This window comes from Canis lupus, chromosome 7 (assembly GCF_003254725.2).
Source record: "Canis lupus dingo isolate Sandy chromosome 7, ASM325472v2, whole genome shotgun sequence".
Classification (NCBI taxonomy): Eukaryota; Metazoa; Chordata; class Mammalia; order Carnivora; family Canidae; genus Canis; species Canis lupus.
Window position 1 is genome coordinate 25871588 of NC_064249.1, and position 22446 is coordinate 25894033.

Genomic DNA, 22446 nt, shown 5'->3' on the forward strand with positions numbered 1-22446 from the left:
GGTTGTCAGGTGCTAACGGGGGAGAGAAATGGGGAATTGCTGTTCAACAGATATAAAGTTTCAGTTCTACAGGATGAAAGTCCTAGAGCTCTGCTGTGCAAAACTATGACTATAGTTAACAATAATGAACTGTTAGCTCAAGAATTTAAGAGGGTAGACCTTATGTTAAGTGTTCTTACCACAATAAAAAAAAAGACATTTTCTTAAAAAATAAAAGGGCACCAATTCCATCCTTACCTAAACCTAATTATTTCTCAAGGGCTCACTTTCAAATGCCATCACATTGGGGTTTATAACTTCACCATACTAAATTTGAGGGACACAAACATTTAACCCATAATAATGTTTTTGCTCAATGGCTCCAGAATTCAACATTCACAAGAGCATCTGGAATATTCATTATCTCAGAGAGTGTGTATCATACAAAATTCTATTTCATGCTATTCGTCCTTTAAAGAGTGTAACAAAAGGATCAAAATAATTATCATAGAAAAATAGAAAATAACATCAAACTTTCATTTTCCAAGCTTGTTACCACAACAAACACCTATTCTTGCCTTGGGCTTTGTAGAGTTCCCTTCATTTCCTCCGTTACTGGCTATCAGTGGGTTTGGGTATGACCCACCTTCTCTCTCACTCACAGTCATAAAGGTAAAGGGTACAGAGAGAGAGTAAGACTCACGAAGCCATGACTCATTTTTGAGTTTTTGATCAAATGCCAACAGATAGCAAGAGATAAATGAGTCTTCAATAATTGGGCAAATGGAAACCAGTAACATTATGGGTGATTATTTAAGTTTCATTATTAATGTTCTTCTTCCTAAAATTGTAAATAAATGTAGTTCATTAGGCAAAGGATACAATCCTAACACCTCCTAGGAGTAGAGAGAAGTTGCACTTTTCAGCTACATGTGTGATGTACTCACATATATAAAAGGTGAGGTAATAACTCTTAGACCATAAAACTTTAGAGTTTCATATCACTCTGGTAAGTGTACCTTATTTATGAAACAAACTATATAATGAGTTTCTCTTTCAAAATGTATTCATTTTCTTTCCTTAAAAGCAGCACAAAGGGGAAAATGCTTTCTAAAATGACCCAAATCAACATCCGCTACTACGTAACTAGGATAGAGAGTTGGAAAGAACCTGAGAGAATCTAGCCTCCTCATTTTGCAGAAGAAGCAAACTGTAGTTTAAAGATAAATGTCTTGCTCAGGACAATAGAGCCAATGAACAGTCATGCTCAACTGTATCAAGGTCTCCAGAGCCTCTTTACATATAGATCCCTTTTCAGCAAGGTGGTTGTCTCAGCATTCTTAACCTTTATCCTCCTGGATCGTGGCATTTTGAGAAAAGAATGAAGATTAAACAGTAGTTCTCCTTCATAAGCATCATATCCAGAATGTAGCATGCACTTATAACTGTCTGGAAATCAAAAAGCACATCACATTGAAGAGAAACAATTCTGACCTAATAAAAATAGCCCCTCCCCCAAGTCATAAAGATGATAACTAGCAGGATTTCTCTGTTTCTTGATATGAGACTTACTGCCTCAACAATATTTTAAGCTCTGTGTCAGTTGGGACTAATCATTTATTTTGCTTCCCCCACACCAGAGTGCCAGGAATGTTGTTACAAAAGCTGTATTTTTTATCCTGAAATCAGAACACATACTATTTAAAAGGATTTTTAAAAAAATATTTATTTATTTATTCATGAGAGACATAGAGAGAGGCAGAGACACAGGCCGAGGGAGAAGCAGGCTCCATGCTGGGAGCCTGATGTGGGACTCAGTCCTGGAACCCCAGGATCATACCGTGAGCCGAAAGCAGATCTGCCCAATCACTCAGCCACCCAGGCATCTGAAAAGGGATTTTTGTACCACTTCTTGGAGTGGTGAATTATCCAACAGATAGTGTTTTGTTGTTGTTTTTACTAAGATAGAATGTGCAAACCATACAATTCACTCATTAAAGTGTACAATTCAGTAACTCACCATTTGTCCACCCATCACTCCAATAAATTTTATAACATTTTCATCACCCCAAAAAGTAACTCCACATCCCTCCACCTCTATTTCCACACCAGTCCCCGGCCTTTGGCAACCACTAATCTACTTTCTGTTTCTATCAGTTTCCCCATTCTGAACTTTTCACGATATGCAGTCCTTTGTGTCTGGTTTCTTTCATTTAGCATAATGTCTCCAAAGTTTGCTCATGAGCATACATCAGAACTTAATTCCTTTTTATGGTCAAATAACATTCCATTGTATGGATACACCACATGTAGTTATCCATTCATCAGCTGGTGGACGTTTGAGTTATTTCTACGTGGTAACTATTATTAACAATGCTAACATGAACATTCATGAACACATTTTTGCAAAAATGTAAGTTCTCATTTCTCTTGCATAAATAGGAGTGGAACAGCTGGGTCATTAGTAAATTAAATTTTAATGTGGAAATATTTGAGTTAGCAGAACATTTGTTATGATTTATTTGGGAAATGGGACATACTAATTGAAATAAGATCTGTCTGAAATAAACTGTTGCCAAACCTAAGGGAGAAATTTGTCAGTATTTGTTGGACTGGATCTAAGTACTGGGTCAATCTTTGCCACTTGCCTATTGTAGACTGCCCCACATTTCCCTAGTACACCTCTTTGACTCAGTAAACTCATGGAATGATTCTGAAAATGTATACTTAATATTCATAAAAGGCAAAATGTGTATATGTAAAATTGCACCTCCTATTTCCTTAGCTTCTTAAAGAGACTTGAGTCCCCTAGATAATTTCAATAAAACTTCACATTATAAAGTTGGTATAAAATTACTAATTGTTAAAACTAGCAGTGTTTGGATCAAATTTAACAAAACCGTAGAAATGTAATTTATGTGTTACAGGCACACTTTATACTCTATTGCTATCCTCTTCAGTTTCAATGGGACCTCTAATTTGGGTTCATTTTATAAAATCTAGAATGCGATATTACTATTTTTAAGTTCTAAAAATTCATGTAGGGCAGCCCAGGTGGCTCAAAAGGACTGCATATCGTGAAAAGTTCAAAGTGGTTTGACGCCTGCCTTCAGCCTGGGCCTGATCCTGGAGACCCGGGATCAAGTACCGCATCGGGCTTCCTGCATGGAGCCTGCTTCTCCCTCTGCCTGTGTCTCTGCCTCTCTCTCTCTCTCTCTCTGTGTGTCTCTCATGAATAAATAAATAAAATCTTTAAAAAAATTCATATATCCCTGTTTTCAAAAATCATCTAATCATATGTGTGAACTTAACTAATATTTAGTGCTTGATCAGTAGAACAACCTTCACCTGATGTGCAGCATTGTTTATTTGACAAAATGTAATCCACTTCATATGCTTTATGTCTGCCTTATGACATAGTTTCCAGGAACTCACTGTGGTGAAAACTGGGACTTTTTGCACAATGTGTTGGACTGTACCCTTCCTGACCTCACCATCGACAGCATTGCAGATGACTCTCTAGTTGTGTTATCAAGGTAGCACTGGCAAGAATGTGGTGTGGGAACCTTGAGGATGGTAGGCTAGACTCTCAGCAATATACTTCACCCGAAAGTACCTGCTAGTGATAAGATTTGCTCTTTTTTTTTTAATTTTTATTTATTTATGATAGTCACAGAGAGAGAGAGAGAGAGAGAGAGAGAGAGAGAGAGGCAGAGACACAGGCAGAGGGAGAAGCAGGCTCCATCCACCCGGAGCCCGATGTGGGATTCGATCCCGGGTCTCCAGGATCGCGCTCTGGGCCAAAGGCAGGCGCCAAACCGCTGTGCCACCCAGGGATCCCTAAGATTTGCTCTTTATGTGTTTCTCTTCAGAGAAAAATTAAAGGCCTTTGCTATTATTTACCAGGCTGATTTAATCCCCCTGGCTGTCGATCTTCAAAATTTGATAATACAACTGAAAAGTCAGGCACTTTCCTTTGCAGTAAATGCTCTGAATGGTTGAATAAGACTCAGCTGGTTCCTAAATTCTTAGTTCAACTATGTTATGGCTTTCACAATAATTATAATTTAGTATCCTCTCAGTTGTCATCATGTAAAATATGATCCACTCGCCTATTCTCTCATGGCCAGGATTATTATATTCAATTCAGACATCATGTGATACAGAGCAAAATGACTTTGGAAGCCCTGAGTTCAAGCCCTGGTTTTCTTATTTATAAGATGATTACTTTGGATAAACCACAATCCACCAGAAATATATATATATATATATATCCAAATCCTATCTTATTCTCCTCTTCTTAATTAATGGAAAGACTACATCCTCAGCCTTCCAAGCAAGGGGCTTGGAGCCATTAGAATTGGGACTGTGGACAGGCAGATCTGACCTTTAAAAACATCCCCTTTGGACTTCTCTCTCTCCTTCTGATATGGTAAACTCATGTGTTGAGATGTGTTGTTTTCTTCGATTCCATATTTGTCTATGTTGCATCTACTAATCAAACTAATCCAGAACAAACTAATTGCCACAGTTGTTTACAACCCCTCTGCAATTCAGCTTTCCTGACTGCACAAAAATTATATTAGAAACCCCCAACCAATCCCAACTTCATGTCCCCAACTACCCTCTTTATCTAACTCTCACATACTAATCTAGTATGCTCCCTGCCCTAAATTATCCAGGGCCAGTTACCACACGAAAACTAGAGATACCATCCTTATAGACCAGAACACACCAGTATTATTCAAACTAGCCTTTCCCTTACCCTGCCTTACTTCCCCACAGAAAACACAATAATGGCTCTGGGCCTATGCTTTCCCCTTGCTCCTGCTTCTGCCTCCTGACCAACAATGGGTGGCACTTCTCCACATGGCCTTACTTGGTACACTATGCCTCTTATTTCCAGGCTAACTATGAATAGCAATAAACTTTACTTTCAATAACATTGACGTCTCCATATCATCACTCAGTCGCCTTTATAGATTAGGACCTAGGCACAAATCAAGATGATGGCCTCATAAGATGAAGAATCTTTCCTGACCAGCATTGGTTTTTCCATAACTGGGTAACAAATGTTTATTTTGTTAAACCACTGAAATTTGGAGAGTAATTTTACTATAGTGATTTTACTATAGTTGAACCTGACCTAACCTGGGAAGCGAGAATTCAATTATTTCAATGATTAGGGAAAAATACATGTATTCAAAGTATATAATAATTCATGGTACAAAGACATGTTTTGAATTCAAAAAATGGTAGTTATCAGGATGATAATTCAACAACAATGTCTAAAAATAATGTATACACAGAGCAGATATGATCTGTTTATTACTCCATCAAATGAGAAAAACGGATTTTCACCACATATGGTGCAGATCATTTGAAACCTCACTTAAAACAGAAATTGTTGCATATATAAAAAAATACACTTTGGCAGTTTGTTCAAAGGGACAGGGAGTCATCTGCACAGAAACTGGAAACAAGAAAAAAATATGTGCTCATTGGGAGTGGCACTCTGTGCTAAAATAGATGCCACAGAGAGAGAACAACAGTGGACTCTAATGAGAGCCCATATCAAAACATGTGGGCAGATGATATAAATTATAGACATTGCTTTACTGCACATTTTCTTCTTCCTTGGACAATCTACATAGGAGGATTTATTTATTAAAAGGTAATGACTTAGTTTATATAACTCTTTACAGCTTACAAAGCATGCTAACAAACATTCTAATAAAAGCCATATGAAATGATCAGGGAAATCATAATGCTGTCTGTACACAGAAGAAAAGAAAGTTCCCTGTGTACAACAGCAAATCACTGCCTCTATTCACTTTATATACTACTTCCAGAGCTTAGAGATTATATTTTTCTGACAGTAAAGCCAGGAAACAAAAAGAGGCCAAAAGCATTGACATCACCTGGAGCTTGTTAGAAATGCAGCAGCAGGACCCCCTGAAATCTTTGTATTTCAACAAGATGCCCAGGTGCTTCCTATGCGCATAGCTTAAGAACATCGTTCTAGGAGAATATTTATAATTGTGTGCCTGAGATTTGGGAACCTCCAAACTGGGCCAGAAAAAATAGAATATAAACACAGGAAAAGTCTAGACTAAAAGTCTAGACTATGCCTGCAACTAATTAATCAGAAAACCTAACCATTTTAGTGTATTCACAGTGTTTCCTTTACCCATTAATGGAAAAGGAGACAGACTGGAGTCTAAAAAAGAGAAGCCTAACAAGTAATGATCTCCCTTTGTCTTCTATACTGTTTGAAAAGATGGCATTTAGATCTATCAATCTATATATTTGCTCTGAGAGATATAGATAGGGTGCATTAGATCATGATGTTGAGTGTCTCGTAATATTCTCATAATCTAATTTTATGTTTTCCATTTAACCTACTGATTATAATTTGACTTCCCATCTCATGTAATTTTTCTTTTTTTTTTTTAATATTTACTATTCATGAGAGACACATAGAGAGAGGCAGAGACATAGGCAGAGGGAGAAGCAGGCTCCCTATGGGGAGCCTGATGTGGGACTTGATCCCAGGACCCCAGGTTCACGACCTAAGCCAAAGGCAGATGCTCAACCACTGAGCCACCCAGGTGCCCCCTTCATGTAATTTTTCTACATGGAGATAACTTGACCAAACAATCAGACCAAAACATTCTAGATCACTGGCAATTATGCCTTCCATTATAACTTAATATGCTGGCTGCCTAATTTCAAAATCAGTCGATTATGAATGTGGTTAGGACAAATAAGTCTACCTAAGTCCATAATGACTACACAAATAAAATTTGTTTTTCTGAATATCGATGACCACTTCCTAAAAACACAACTGTGTGGGGTATGGCCACATGATATGTTGGGATAATGATAACAAATGTCTATTAAATATTTAGTATATTTCAAAAGTGCTTTGCCTCTATTAAGTCATATAACTCTCATAAGCCATGTATTATCATCCCCATTTCACAGATAAGAAAACATTGGCACAAAGTCATTTAGAAACTTGAGTAAGTGATAAAGTGACAGAAAAGAATTTTAACCCAGGCATTCTGGCACCAGAACCTGCCTTCTTGACCACTGTGCTATACTGCCAGTATCCTGTTGCAACAGTTGCCACACACTGGCCTTTTCTTGTTTACTTTCCCTACCCATCCTATTTTAATCAACTTCAAAAACATTAATAGAAGTACCAAGAACTAGAGCTCTTGATATAGCCAGGAGATTAAATGACCAAGCCTCAGTAGGTGACTCCCCTGTGTGGGTGAGGACACTCCCCTGGGCCTTGTAGGTTAAATACAGATATGCTAGATCCTAAGAAGACATTCTCTACCTTACAGCTCCTTGGATTTGTTTCTCCCAGTCTTGAGATTGGAATGGGACAGAAGCCAAGACTGGATAGAACTAGGGCAGTGGTAGGGGACAGAGCTCACTCTGATGGGGGTTTCAGCAAGAGTTTTACAGAGACAGAGAATGTGCTTTGCCTTACCTGGATGTCTATGGTTACATTTCTCTTGGGACAATCCCAGGAAGTGGCTGTGGCCACACAAAACTCAAGGATTTGCAACCCTGAATCTTCGGTGAAATACCAGCATTATACACCTGCCAAGCACAGCAGAAATAGCATGTCATTTCACAGATAAGAAAAATGATAAACTGGAGTGGAAATCTTTATCTTCATTGCGATAAGAAGGGCAGAATGGGCCTGTAAAAAGTTCTCTATGGTGTCTCCTACAGCCTTTGTAGTCATCTGCTATAAATGGCCAGGACTGTTCAGTAAATTCTTCTTGTGACATTAAGTGAGTACTTTACAATCTTTTCTCTGCCCTGCATGCCTCTGAGAAACAGTACATTTCTGTTAAGTTAGAGTCACACTTCAAATGAGATTTGTAAAAAAGTACATGTTCCCATTCTTTTCAGTACTAAAATATGAAGTTTGTGTTGCTTAGTATTTTTAAGAAGCACTTAGTAATATGCTGAGTAAATGTCATTGCCTAGAAGAGAAAACCAATTCAGTAAAAATGGGCAGTAGTGAGCCTTCAGAATAAACTTAAACTGAACCTGGACATTTAACAAGTTCATATGTTTAGTGACTAATAATTGAGCTTCTATTTCCCTCCTGGTTCTTGGCAATAACAAAGACAAAGAATGTTCAAACAGGCAATAAGTAATAACTGCATTCTATGTTTGTTAGGAAAGCAAAATATTTTATTTTGTATTTATAAGTTATAAATATCCCAAAGTTTCCAAATATTTGCCATCTATCTATCTATCTATCTATCTATCTATCTATCTATCATGTTTATTATTATTACATAGGAAGCATTGGAATAATTTCCCAAGGGTCAGGATGGACCACCACAGCAAATGAAAATGTTACCAGTTAGTGTTAACTAATTTCTTTATAAATATTAATCATGTGGTTGATGGCTTTTTTTGCTGTTCATGAGAAATTGTACAAGCTTACTAAGTATGTATTTTCTTGCTATTTTTTTTTAGAAACTAGATTCAGAATTTGCACAACATGTAAAATAAAACAAGTCACCTATTCTTAATCTGAAGTATAAAAAGGTTTGTCAAATTTGAGTGCATTTCTGACAGTTTAAAATGTCTTATGCATTTCTGAACCACTATTTGCTTTTTCAAAGATTTAGGAGTCTAGAGACTTAAAAATGATTGGTTTGCGGGGTGCCTGGGTGGCTCACTTGGTTCAGTGTCCGACTCTTGATTTAGCCTAGGTCATGAGATCAAGCCCCATGTCAGGCTCTGCACTGGGCATGGAGCCTCCATAAGATTCTCTCTCTCCCTCACCTGCTACCCTCCCCCACCCACTTGCTCTCACACACACTCTCTCTGAAAAATAAAAAAGATCGACTTGTGTACAATCAACTAGAGTGCAAGACTGATGAAATGTAAAGATATGTTCATGATACATCAAGGAGACACCAGGTAGTTTACTACATCAAAATGAGGCTCAGTAAACCTGAGGCTGTAGAGAATTTTGAAGATAAGGAAGTGCAACTGTAAATGAAGAGAGCTAAATGCCATAAATGAATCAATAGAAATAGATAAAAACAATGTGTAAGAGCATAACATATGAAATAAGTTAGAATTAGGAGAACTGCAATTCAACATACTCGGGATAAGTGTTAAAAATATCTCAATGTATATAATTTAATAACTATTAAGATCAGCTAGATGGATGCCTGCATGTGTCAGTGGTTGAGCACCTGTCTTCAGGTCATAGCATAATCCTGGGGTCCTGGGATTGAGTCCTGCATCAGGGTCCCCAAAGCGAGCCTGCTTCTCCCTCTGCCTCTCTCTCTGTATCTCTCATGAATAAATAAAATAAATCTTAAAAAAAGATCAGCTAGAAAGAGTTTTAATGGTATACCTTATATAACTAATAAGAAAAGCTGAAATGAACACTTTTACATTTTATTTTTATGCCAAGCAATTATTTTTTAGGTTTCAAGGAGTCACTGAACCAAATCACTGAGTCAGATATGAATGCCAAATCATCATCCAGAAGGTTTGTGTAAGTTTATTTTTCTACCAAGTGCCTATTTCCCATACCATTGCCAACTCTGAGGATTGTTTTTTTATTAAAAATACTCCAATTTGCTAAGCAACAAAGTCCTATCATATTATTTCAATATATCTTTTCTTTCCAGTGCAGTTGAACACTCTTGCATGTTTCTTAAATTTTTCTATTTGTTTAAGAAATTTCCTTATTCCACCTGTCCATTTTCCTACTGGAATATTCATTTTTCTCTGATTGACAATAAAAGCTTTCATATACTCTTGCTACTTATATGCCATATGTTTTAAAAAATATTTTTCATGATTGGAAATTTGCCTTCTGGTTTGTTCAGACAACTCTGGTCTATTTGAAAGGCATGCAACTCAGTTATAGTCAGAGAAACAGGTCTGTATCTGGCTGACCTTACACATCCACTGGCTTTCATTGCCTCTTCACACCTAGAAGTCTCCCAAGGCTTACACTTGGGTCCTCTACCTTTCTCTCCCCACGCCTCTTCCTTAAGAAGTTCATGTAACCCAGTGATTTTCACAACTCTAAGCTCATAATTCCCTAATCTATACTCCTGCCCCTAACTCAGTTTGCGCCATAAGTCAATAGTAGTATGGTTTCATATGCCTGATGAAGCCTTCCATTAAGATTTGTTTTAAAGATTTTATTCATCTATTCATGAAAGAATGCAAAAAAGAGAGGCAGAGACATAAGCAGAGGGAGAAGCAGGTTCCTTGTCAGGGGGAACCTGTTCCCTGTTGGAACCCCAGGGTCACGTACTGACCAGAAGGATGCTCAACCACTGAGCCATCCAGGTGCCCTTCATTAAGATTTCATTTGTTCATTCACTCACTCAAATTCATATAGTAGTTCTTAAGCACATCTAGTAAATAGAAGTATTGTGAAGTTTCGGTATCTCACATTCAAAGATTTCACAGCAAAGTCCCCTATTGCCCCACAAAACATCCTTCCTTTCCATTTCTCTTTTTTGTTGTTAACTTTCTGCATTTCTGAAACACCATATACTAATCTAAGAATGTCATTATCTTTGCTCTCTGTGTCACCACATACAATCAATCTATTATTTTTTCCTCTAAAATGGCTCAAAATTTAACTCTCTTTTGTCCACACTGCTGCCATTTTGGTCCAAATGCTCATCATCTGGCACCTATCGAGCTGCCATAATAATTTCCTAGTGGCCTCACTCATTCCCATCTGTTCCCACTTCAGTTTGTTTTATATCTTGTGCCAGATTATTCTTCCTGCGGTATGGCTCTGAATATGTGATTTCTCTGTTCACAGAATCTCAAGTATTTCCTTCTGCCTATAAAAATAAGCCTGAAATCCACCAGCTCCTCATTAGAAGTTTGTAATAAGTTGATTCTACATATCCTAATTCATTTCCCACTACTCCACATTGGAAACACGATGTTTGCTTAGTGTTGTTTCTTGCATTGTCCTCCATGTAAGACTTCTCACCTTTGCTCATTAATTCTGATTATATCCCTCACTTCTCTCAATCAGTCCAAACCCTATACGCCCATCTCTTCACAACACAACTCAAGTCTTCTCTCTTCCAGGAACTTAAAGGCTCCTACTAAAACCATAGTTTAGTTTTCTTAGAATTGAAGTAGACTTCACAGAGTACCCTCAAGGACTCTGAGCCTCAAAAATCTCAATTTCTGTTCAACAACAATTTATTGAACACTCATTTTGCACAAAGCTCTAAGCCAGGAGCTGAGGGTGAGAAAAAATGAATAGATGTGATTCCTCCTCTCAAAAAGCTAGTGCCCACTGGAAGGGACAGGTACATAAATCATTTCAATCAAATATGTGAAGTTCTAAGTTGGAGGTAAACAGTGCTGTGAGAGTGAGAAAAATAAGCTTTTAATCCAACTATCCAACTAGGGATTTAGGGAAAGCTTCCCAGAAGAGATATCCTGTGACAAGAACAGGATAATAAGCAAGAGCTATTAAGACAAAGAAAGATAGGAAGGGAGTTTGAGAGAAAGAGAACAAAATAAATATAGCCAGAGACATAATCAACAGGAGGGGAATGAGGAGCTAGAAGCAGTAACATTAGGTTATAATGTTGTGACCAGGAACTGGTGAGAGATAAAGACAGGGAGCAACCAGAGACAGTGAGCCACCTGGGTAAGGGCTTGTACACTACATTAAGAACTTCACACTCTGATCTAAGTGATGAGGAGCACTAAAAAATATTTAAATAAGAAAGTTAAATGATTCAGTTTTATCAAATTTTCTTTACTTTGTAGAGACCAGATTTAAAGAAAGCAAGACAGAAGACAGGAGACTACATACCGAAAGGCTCCAAGAAAGACAGGATAAATGACTCTAAGAAGATGCTGGTATTAGGGATGGGGCTGAAGGCACAGATTGGAATATATATATATATATATATATATATATATATATATATATATATATATATATTTAAGGGCTAAAACTATTAGATCCTGTTGATTTCCTAAATGCAGAAGATTCAGGGAACTGAGAAGATTCACCTGATTCCTAAGTCTTTCTTTAGGCAACTAGATAGTGGTGACAGTAATTAAGCTAGAAATCAAGGAGCCATAGTACATTGGGGGGCATTGGTGGTGAGGACTGGAGATGGTGAGCAGAGTGACAATGAGGACAGTTTTGGATATTATGAGTCTGTGATTCCTGTAGAATATATGAAAACCGAAGATCCCATATGAGGTCAAAGATAAAAATAAAAATTTAGCATTCATCATCATTCCACTACAAGATAAAATGATGATAGATAGGCATGAGATCCCTCAAGCAAAGCATGTAAAGAGAGAAGTGAAGACTTTAGAACACAGAGGGTCACCAGCGGTTAATGGATACACAGCAAAGGAACAGTCCATAAAGACCTGAGAGGAATAGTTAAGGAGAAGGACTGCCAGGACTATTTGGAGTCAAGGAAGTAAAGGACAAAGAGTTTTAAGATGGCATGTAAGATAAAGACTGAGAAAGCATCTTGGGTTTGGCAATATGAAGTTCACCAGTGACCTAGAAATGAGTGTGGACTCCAAACCGTGATGAGTTAAAGAGTGGATGAAATGGAGTCGTGAGATGTAACTTAGCTGAGAGAGAAAGGAAAAGGATTAGGGCACATGTAGATAGGATGGAGGACCAAGAGACAGCTAACTAGGGCTCAAGGAAAAGTGATTACAGAGGCACACAGTAAACTAGTGTTGCTATTTCTTTTATTTTTCTTAAAGATTTTATTTATTTATTTGAGAAAGAAAAAGAGCACAAGCAGGGGAGAGGGAGAAATAGACTCCCACTGAACAGGGAGCTGGTCAGGGTTCAATCCCAAGTCCCTGGAACTATGACCTGAGCCAAAGGCAGATGCTTAACCCACTGAGCCACCCAGGTGCTCCTAGTGCTGTTATTTAATTCATGGCTTTAAAGAGAACAAAAGAAGGCCATCTACAAATACAGAGTTCAATACTCAAATACCTTTTTCAGTCACAAGACTAGAAGAGAAATAAAGTCACATGCACTGGCACTGCCTTTGTCACAGTTCAAAACACATCTTTGTCTAAATTATGGAAAATTATGACGTTTTTGCTCTTGCCAGGAACCAGAAGCATAATTAACTGGCCAGGCGTCTTCCTAGAATAACTCAACTCTGGAGTGTAATCATTTTCCTTTCAGGCTGAGTATCTTTTCTATGAGGAGTCATTGCACCCCCATATGGCCAGCCTTGAGAATAGCAGCTTTTCCTCAACTTCCCACAGGTAGATTCTGGGTTGAAATACAAAAAAAGAATTCGGCAGCCAAAAGAGACCTCAAAGACCCTCTCCTTATTGTACAGATGAGGACTTACTTAACTTTTCAAAGCGTCTTTTTATTTTAACTTATATATTGATGTCTTGTACATGTATAAATGCTTATATATATAAAAGGCAGACAACATAAAAATATATACACAATCTTTAAGTCTTCATTCAAACCTCAATGCAGCATCCCTATAAGAGTCTGTTTCAGACCAAGAAGTTGATGAAATGCAGGAACCCACACAGATCCTTGTTCCCAAACTAATCTTTAGCAACACTATATTGCCACAAAGTTAGCAATTTAGTTTAAATTGAGCCATTTCAAATTATATTTTAAAAATGTATACTGAGCTCAAATGAAATGGTAAAATAGGAAACATGTCTACTGAGGACCAAATCGAAGGTGGTTATTAGAATGTGAATCTTTATCATTTTTTCTGATAAGAAAAGTAATGGATGTCATAAAAATAATTTGAGAGACTTCTGGGGGTTACAAAAGCATTTAAAAAATCACTCAAAATCCCATAACCCCAACATAATCTTTCTTGAGATTCCGGCATATTCAATCTCCTCAAAATATTTTAAATTGAAAATATCAAATTAGACATTTTATTCATCCCATGAAATTAGCTGAGAGTTTAAAAAAGATTTCTCGTACTTATAGAAGTTCTTTTAAGCCCATCTAACCAAAAGAGTCACCAATTCAGGAACAAACAGTAAAAACAGCAAAGTTGACAAGGTTTGTGCACCTTTTTTCAAGGTGGCATCTTTAGCCAGGTCATTCACTTGTTCATCAACACTCTCCTTGATTATTTTTAACAATCCTTAGTGTGTTGGCTTCTCCCTGCACCTTTTTACCTGCCATTCCAAAGATGTTTCTGTTGAATTCTAGAGTACTTGGAAAGGGAACACCCTAAATCAGCAAAACTGGATCTCTATGATTTCAAATGTTTCAAATCAAAGAAATGGACTCCTTCTGAATACAACATTAATAAGCATAGTATTAGGAACAGTGATGGTAACAATTCATGAAGCTCTTATAATGCTTTATAAACTTCCCACTTCATTGTCTTAGCAACTTGATCTTACAAATGAAATGTTAAGAAATGTCTCTATTGGGGCAGCCCAGGTGGCTCAGTGGTTTAGCGCCGCCTTCATCCCGGGGCATGATCCCAGAGTCCCGGGATCGAGTCCCACGTCAGGCTCTTTGCATGGAGCCTACTTCTCCCTCTACCTGTGTCTCTGCCTCTCTCTCTCTCTCTCTCTCTCTCATAAATAAAAATAATAATAATAAAAAAAGAAATGTCTCTATTTCACATAGCTAATGTTTAAGAGGAAAATATCCTCCCCAAATCCTGTTTCAGTAAGCAGAACCCCACAGTCCAAGACATTCTCCAGGTACGCAACATGTAGCCAACCTCAGGTTTTCTGAGTCATTTTAACCTACACCAATGTAATTATATTCATCAGAAATGCAGCAAATTATATTTTGAAAAATATCTGCTTCTTTCTTTTGACTCTTTGGAGTAGGTCAACCCAAGGAGTCCATTTGTCTAGAGAAATACAAGGATATTTTACAAAAGAAATGCAAAGAGAAAAAAATAAACAAATAAATAGCTTCTAATATACAAAATAGAAATGTTATTATGGTCCTGAGAGAGAATTTTTCCAAATTCTTTTATTCACTAAAATTAAGACCCAACGCTTACAGAGATCACCTGCAGTATGGAAAGGATACTGCTCAAAGACAAAAGAAATACATGATTCAGAAAGTACAAGAAAAGGATCCTTCATTTTCTAGTAAGTCAGGGAGGCAGGAGAGTAGGACTGTTAATCATGGGGTCCAAATATCCCTTATTCAAGGTATGGGGCGGGTATATTAGCATAACATAGAGGGCAGGAGCAGCAGCTTATTTTCCTACTCCCCACTGAGGACTATGGAGTTAATTATCTCCTTTACTAATTTGCCATATGACCACATCAACAAGGAAGCCCAGAGTGGAAGGAATCTCTTAAGTTCAGCTTTCCAAAGCAGTCCTTGGTTCCCATGGGGCATGAGGGTTGAGATCAAGCCAGCTAGACACTAAATCCACAGTGACAGCAGCCAGTGACCTTATTGCTGAGGCTGAGGTGGACCTGTGGGCCAGTAGATAGCAGGAGAACGTGGTGAACACCCAGGCCTGCAGCCAATGGAAGCCCAGTATAAAGCAGATCAACCGAAGGAGCACTGCAAGCTTCTGAGAAAGCAGAAGAAGAGGGCGCACAATACCAGGTACCAAATTCACAGGAAAATGCCAGCTAAACAGGAACATTGCCTAGGCTTCAGAAAACACAAGCCCCAAAGACACAAAGTCTTCTCCTTAGATCTCCTTCTCTAGATGTGTCCCCCAGTTATCATCAAATTAACAGATTGAACTAATTTAAATAAGAATGAACACTATTTAAAAAAAAAGAATGGGGGATCCCTGGGTGGCGCAGCGGTTTGGCGCCTGCCTTTGGCCCAGGGCGCGATCCTAGAGACCCGGGATCGAATCCCACATCAGGCTCCCGGTGCATGGAGCCTGCTTCTCCCTCTGCCTGTGTCTCTGCCTCTCTCTCTCTCTCTCTCTCTCTGTGACTATCATAAATAAATTTTGAAAAAAAAAAAAAAAGAATGAACACTATTAATACTTTCCCCCTAATACGGCAGATGAGTCCCCCTGGAGAGGCTTAAGTGAGCTCTAGACAAAAGAAGGAAATTCTATTTTCGGGGTTCTAGGTTTAGGTAACACATCTTTCTTTTCATTCCTTCCTAAAACCAGAACTATAGTAAGGAATCTTTCAAAGGACACAAACCCAGAAGAATGGGAGAACAGAAGAGACAACAGCAACACATTTGGAAGCTAGAAAGAGAAGGACAAGTCATAACTAACTCACCAGGTCTAAGAAAGCTGAATTCTGTATCCACAGTAAACAAGCTGGGAAGAACCAGCCCAATTAACATCACAGGAACTTCAAGGGTTCAGGAACTAGAAGCCCCAAGATCTCTTGAACCTGGGGTAAGAGAGCTGTCTGAAATAAGGAAAGCTGAGTGAATACTATTTCAGAAATTGTTAGGATTCCTACATTCCCTCATCCTTTCCACATTTCCCTTGCTCCACTGGGAAAAGTCTGAAGATTTGTTCTCTGAAAAGGGTAACAGAGGGATTCCGAGTTGAGGACAGCAGGAGAAGTTGAGGGCATAGGTACCAGATCCAGTGAGAAGCTGTGGAGTGAATGCCAAATGCAACCAACTCTTGCCATCTCCCCTCACTCTGCTTTGAGAAGGACCATTATACTCTAGGCCGAAAGTTGGAATCTGGCCAACTGGTCTAACTAAAGCAATGTTAGGCAAGAGATATAAAAGATGAGGATTATCTTCACTAAGACCTCAATTCAATCAACTTTTTAACTTGAGCACAGAATATGCTTGTGAGCCAGGTCCAGATTCTTATCTGTCTTTGGCTTATCTTGACCTTGTGCTAATTGAAGTTCATATGCTCTCCTGTGTACCCTGCAACTTGGGCTAGCTAAGATACTTCTTCCACACTGAAGAATTACTTATCTTTCCCTACTCTTGAAGGCTGCATGTAGGTGGTGACATAAGAAGCAGAAAATATGAAAGAGCCCCCTTATATTTGACCCCATTTCTAGCACATGCTCAAAGCCTGGTCCACACTATAGTCCTGCCAGATACCCCAACTGAGGTGACTGACTCCAATGTTTCCCTGCTCACAATCTTATGCATTGACTTCACCTAAAGGATTCTATAACCTCGCAGAAAACTAATGCCAAACTATGTCCAGAAATTCTATTCAGCTTGTCATCTCCTGGTAACAATAACATAATATGGCAATATTGCACTTTCTAAACACAAATAAATTTATGCTTACCATTCAGCTTTCCAAAAACTATACAATATACTGTTTAGGGATTCACATACCCATGGTAAATTATAAATCTTAGCTGTCACAGGAAGATAGAGATGTGAATGAGAGCGGCATGGTGGCTGTTGCTTGGATCATACCTGATCTAACCCATGCTGATTCTGAGTCACACTGAAGACAGCTAAGGAAACATGGGAGCACAAACAACACTCTCCAGAGTGCTTCTAAAAGAGAGACACAAAATAGGCCTTCTCCATATCAGTCAGTACAGACCACCTAACTCTGTCACCTAAGGGATCCAGGATACTGGCTGTGGTTACTTGAGAATAGGATTTTTTTGAGTAAGAATATAGGCAATATCCCTTGAAAACCCCCAAGTGCACTTAGGTGACAAAAGTGGTAGAGGGGGACTCTTGGGTGGCTCAGTGGTTGAGCATCTGCCTTTAGCTCAGGGCATGGTCCTGGGGTCCCAGGATTAAGTCCCACATTGGGTTCCCTGCATGGTACCTGCTTCTCCCTCTGCCTGTGTCTCTGCCTCTATGTATGTATCATGAATAAATACATAAAATCTTGTAAAAAAAAAAAGTGGTAGAGAAAAATGGTTGAGAAATTGGGCTTTCAGATTAATTCAAATCCAGACTCTAAACTACTGGCTACCACCTTAGTCAATTTATATAAATTATCTGAATTCATTCCTTTTACCTATAAAATAAGACTGGCTAGAGTCACACATTTTTTTTTTGTTGTTCAGTCAATACCATTCACACATTTGTTGAACAAACACTGTGCATCTATTATGTACAAGGTGCTGTATTGGCATTTAGAATGCATCAGTTAAAAAGAGATTTATAAAAATTTCCTGTGTTTATGGAACTTATGTTCTAAAGGAGGGTATAAACAAAATATAAATAATAAACAAATGTGGTAAACATTATATTAAAAGATCAGTCTTGTTGGGGGGAGCAGGGGAGTTGCAGTTAGCAATGTTATTTTTTAAAGATTTGATTTATTTATTTGAGAGAGAAAAGAAGTGGGGAAGGGACAGAGTGAGAGGGAGAAGCAGACTCCTTGCTGAGTAGGCCTTGCTGTGCCCAGTGCAAGTTCGATGCCAGGATTCCAGGATCATGACCTGAGCCAAAGGTAGAGGCTTAACCAACTGAGCCACATGGGCGCCCCTGCAGTTAGTAATTTTAAGCAACATACCTTAAACAGGTTTCAATGAAAGAAAAACAATCGATTTATAAGAGTGAGGTAGGGATTACATGACATAATGTAAATATGTGCTCTCACTATATACCACTTATGACATAAGTGTTCAGTTAACTGTGATCAATGTTGAGGAGGAGGAAAAGGACAAAGGGAATCGGCAAGAGATCAAGGTCCCAAATGAGCAGATGAGTGGAGTAACAGGCTGTACCATTTGGGCAATTCTTAGGAATGTGACCCTTTTCAATAACAGTAACTATTACTTATAGAACATTGCCTATATGCTAAACATAGTGCTAAATGTTAAGATATTTAGCATCTATAATCCTTACTAATAGTCCTATAAGGCCAAACTCAGGCTGACAGAGATAAGTAATTTGCATAGGGACACACAGCTGTCAGGAGATGTGAGGTAGCCAGAACTTTGGCCAGGTGTTTCTGTCACTGGCACTCTTAGCCATCATGCGATTCTGCCTCTCAGATTTGTTCTCAGATACCAGAGAGACCAGTGGAAACATGGGTCATAAAGCAGGAAACAGTCATGTGTGGAGTGGCAGAGCTGGGACTACGTAGCTCCCTTCATCTGAAGTTGATTATGCTGTCTCACCAAGCAGGCCTAACCTGAATACTATAGAAGTTATACATAAATTCTGTTAGACAACAACTCTCCATCAATAGAATATAAGATACTGTACGATCACCCTGTTAAGTTTTAAAATAATAGATTAGAACTTACTTGAGCCAGACAGCCTTTGCCAAAGTTTGCTTCTCAATACCCCAGGCCCAAAAGATGCCACACAATAAAAGAATTAGCGTTACTACAGGCATAAGAGGCCCCACATCTGCAGAGTTTGTCCAATGTGCAGTATCCAGGAGGACTCAATAGTGCATATGTGTTGACTGATTTGTACAGAAAGTTGTGCAAACTGGTTTAATCCAGGGCTCCGTATACATGATTGACCACAGAAGCCACTTACCCTGTGGGAAAAGAGGGTCTGTAGTGCTGAGGCATGTCACTGCACACAGGGAGGAAATGGATGTTGTGTTCAAGATTCCTGTCAATCTAATGAGAAAACATGGCTTAAACTGAAGCTCAAGTCTGTGTTTGGAGAGAAAGCCCTCTCATGCATTAAAATGTTGGGGCAGCTGTACAGAAAGGCCTTGGAACATAAGAAAATAAAACTGAGAAATTTTACCCTATGCCTTGGTTTCACAGAATAATGGGCAGAAACTGAAACTAACAAACATTTCTGTTAACAAGTTCACCTTCTGGAACCCAACAATCCAGCAGTGTTCTCAAATTATCTAAAATGAACAAGAGGTTTCCCACCACAAAGCTAGAGGGCAAAACAACTGCCAGACCCCTCAATGGGCACAGCAACCAAAAGGGCTCACGTCAACACAGAAACACTAAGAAGAAAGGGGAACAAGGGGGGAAAAGATGAGAAACCTCCTCCCCCGCTTTCCCTGAGGCTGTCAAGTCTGACACTTGCCACATGAGTGACAGCATGGACTTCGGCAGCTCCAATATACCATAAAAAAAAAAAAGAATGGGGGAAGTGACACTGGGTGACATTCTCCCTGAGAAAGATGAGTAATAGTGTCAAAAAGTGCATGGTCTACTACCCCTATAGACTTTAGCATAACACCTCCCCCATCGAAACGGTGAGCCAGCAACAAATAGCAAATGTCACAGAAAACAAATCTCTTGCATTTAGGTCCCTCTTAGTTGAAGCTGCAGAGAGAGGAGGCCAGCTGAGACCACAGAGTTGATAAAAATTCACACCATGAAGCTCTCTTAGAACTTTTATACACTGGCAATATAACCAAACATCTCCACATACTAGGGTTATACTAATTTTTTTTTAAATATTACTTGTTCTCACTTAAGTATCAAGGGCAACCACAATCATTATATTAGGAAAAAGCATAAACCCACCATATGATAACAATTTGTTTAAAAATATACTCACACAGACATAAGATGTTCATGTGTGCCCATATTCATGTGTGTGTTTGAGTGGGTAGCTATAAGAATATGTACTATATGGATAAATTCATAGGAAAAACAAAAAAGAAAATAGGCCAATATATCACTAATTTATTTTTGGACAGTAAAATTATCAGTAGTTTTAATTATTTTCCTTAACATTATTCTACATTTTTCAACTTGGACTCATTTTTTTCTCAAGTCCACCTACTTTCCAGCTCCTAAGCACAATATCCTCTCCCCAAAATCTCTTTTCTACTCTTCACTCTGCATGACTACTACTGCCAGAAAAAAAATCAGTAAATGTGAAAGGCATAAAATGAAATCCAGGAGGAAAGATGTTTAAAGTGACAATGAACTTAATATTTATAGACTTTCCCTTTTTATTTCTACATACTCCTATGTGTTTTCTAAATTTCTTCTATAAACAGGGAAAAAAGCCATTTAAAGTATTAGGAGAAGGAAACACTTCCAGAATGCCAACATAAGAGCACCCAAAAACTAGTGCCTTCATAAAAGCAATGAGAATATTGAGGGGGAAGGGCTGTCAAAATGAACTTTTTTAGTACTCTGGAAATCAAAGTTTTGCAACAATCGGTGGGCATGTATTCAAGAAAAACAGCTGAATCTCAGGAAAAACAGTGAACTCTGTGGCATTTTAATTTATCCCATCCCCATTGACCTCTCCTAAACTCCAAGCTGACCTTGAAATCCAAAAACCTTAGAATCATGATACCTGTGAAAACTAGCATCCTAGCAACCACTAGTGGAAGTATATGGTTTTGAAGGTCCCCAGAAAGCCCCATCATTGGAGAATCATCATTATTTGATCTATATGGCAGTTTCTTGAAAAAATCCCATTCACAAGGTTTGTTAGTATTTGACCTGATTTGGAGCTCACTCCATAACAAAAGCCCTACCCTTGGAGCACTTGCTGAAAACAATCTGATAATTGTTTAACATTGTATTCGCCTAGGTCAATGATACCACAGGACCAAACAGGAAAATAGACGATCTAGGAAATAAGCTCTCTAGAGGGGGTTTTGCAATGCTCCAGTGTGTTTGTGGGGATCTAGACTGATCCTCACATTTGAGCATCGGTGCACAACTTAAAAAGATATGAAAAGGCTCTAATCCCTCAACAAAGTTAGAAGCTTTGTGCAAGCAGGAATAGATAAGGTAGAGTTGTAAACTTCTAGAGTGTTGAAGGTACACACCCACAGAATCTCACTCATATTAAAGAGTAGATTTATTGTTTCAAGAAATTTAAGGAAATTTCCACCCAAATATTGGTTGATCATTAAGCTAAGTAAACAGTAACTTTACACAAGAAGGAATACAGACTTTATAGAACTAATTTCAATAAGTTAAATAAGCAAACAGCAGCAATGAAAACAAACAAGAATAATGACAATAACAGCAAAAGTATGGGAGAGGGAAGTCTGATTTCTAAAATTGCCACATTATATTGCTGTAAATGTCCAACATTCCACCCCCCCAAAATGAAAATATATGCAAAATCCCAGAAAAGATGTCCTAAATATACCAATAACAGTAGTCATTAGAAAATCTCCTTAACTCTCTCTGTGTCTCTCATGAATAAATAAATAAATAAAATCTTTAAAAAAAAAAAAAAAGGAAAAAGAAAATCTCCTTAAGAAAGCCCAAATGTCAGACTTAGTAAGCAACGATTTTAAATAAGCTATTACAAATACATTAAAAACAATGTAAATCCTACAAAAAGCCTTAAAGAAGAGTATGAATGATTGCCAAACAAACAAAAAATACTGTTAAAGATAGAGAAATTATGGGATAGGGAAGAGATTCACATAGAAATCTAAAGGATTAAAAACTACAATTACAAAATATTTAGTAGAGGGGCTTAACAAATTTAAACTGACAGCACAGAGAATCCACAAACTTGAGATAGGAAAATCGAGTTCAAGATCAGATATTCAGGGATGCCTGAGTAGCTTAGCCGTTGGGCATCTATCTGCCTTTGGCTCAGGG

At 38.2% G+C, this 22446-nt stretch overlaps 1 long non-coding RNA gene across 1 annotated transcript in view; it reads right to left on the reverse strand.

Moving 5' to 3' along the window:
• Positions 1–7481: 7481 nt before the first annotated feature.
• The window catches only part of LOC118355357 (uncharacterized), a 33398-nt gene continuing 18433 nt past the window's right edge, over positions 7482–22446 (reverse strand). Inside the window, exon 3 of the long non-coding RNA XR_004817692.2 lies at positions 7482–7596. This is a non-coding gene — a long non-coding RNA (uncharacterized LOC118355357). The remainder of the gene's footprint in view (positions 7597–22446) is intronic.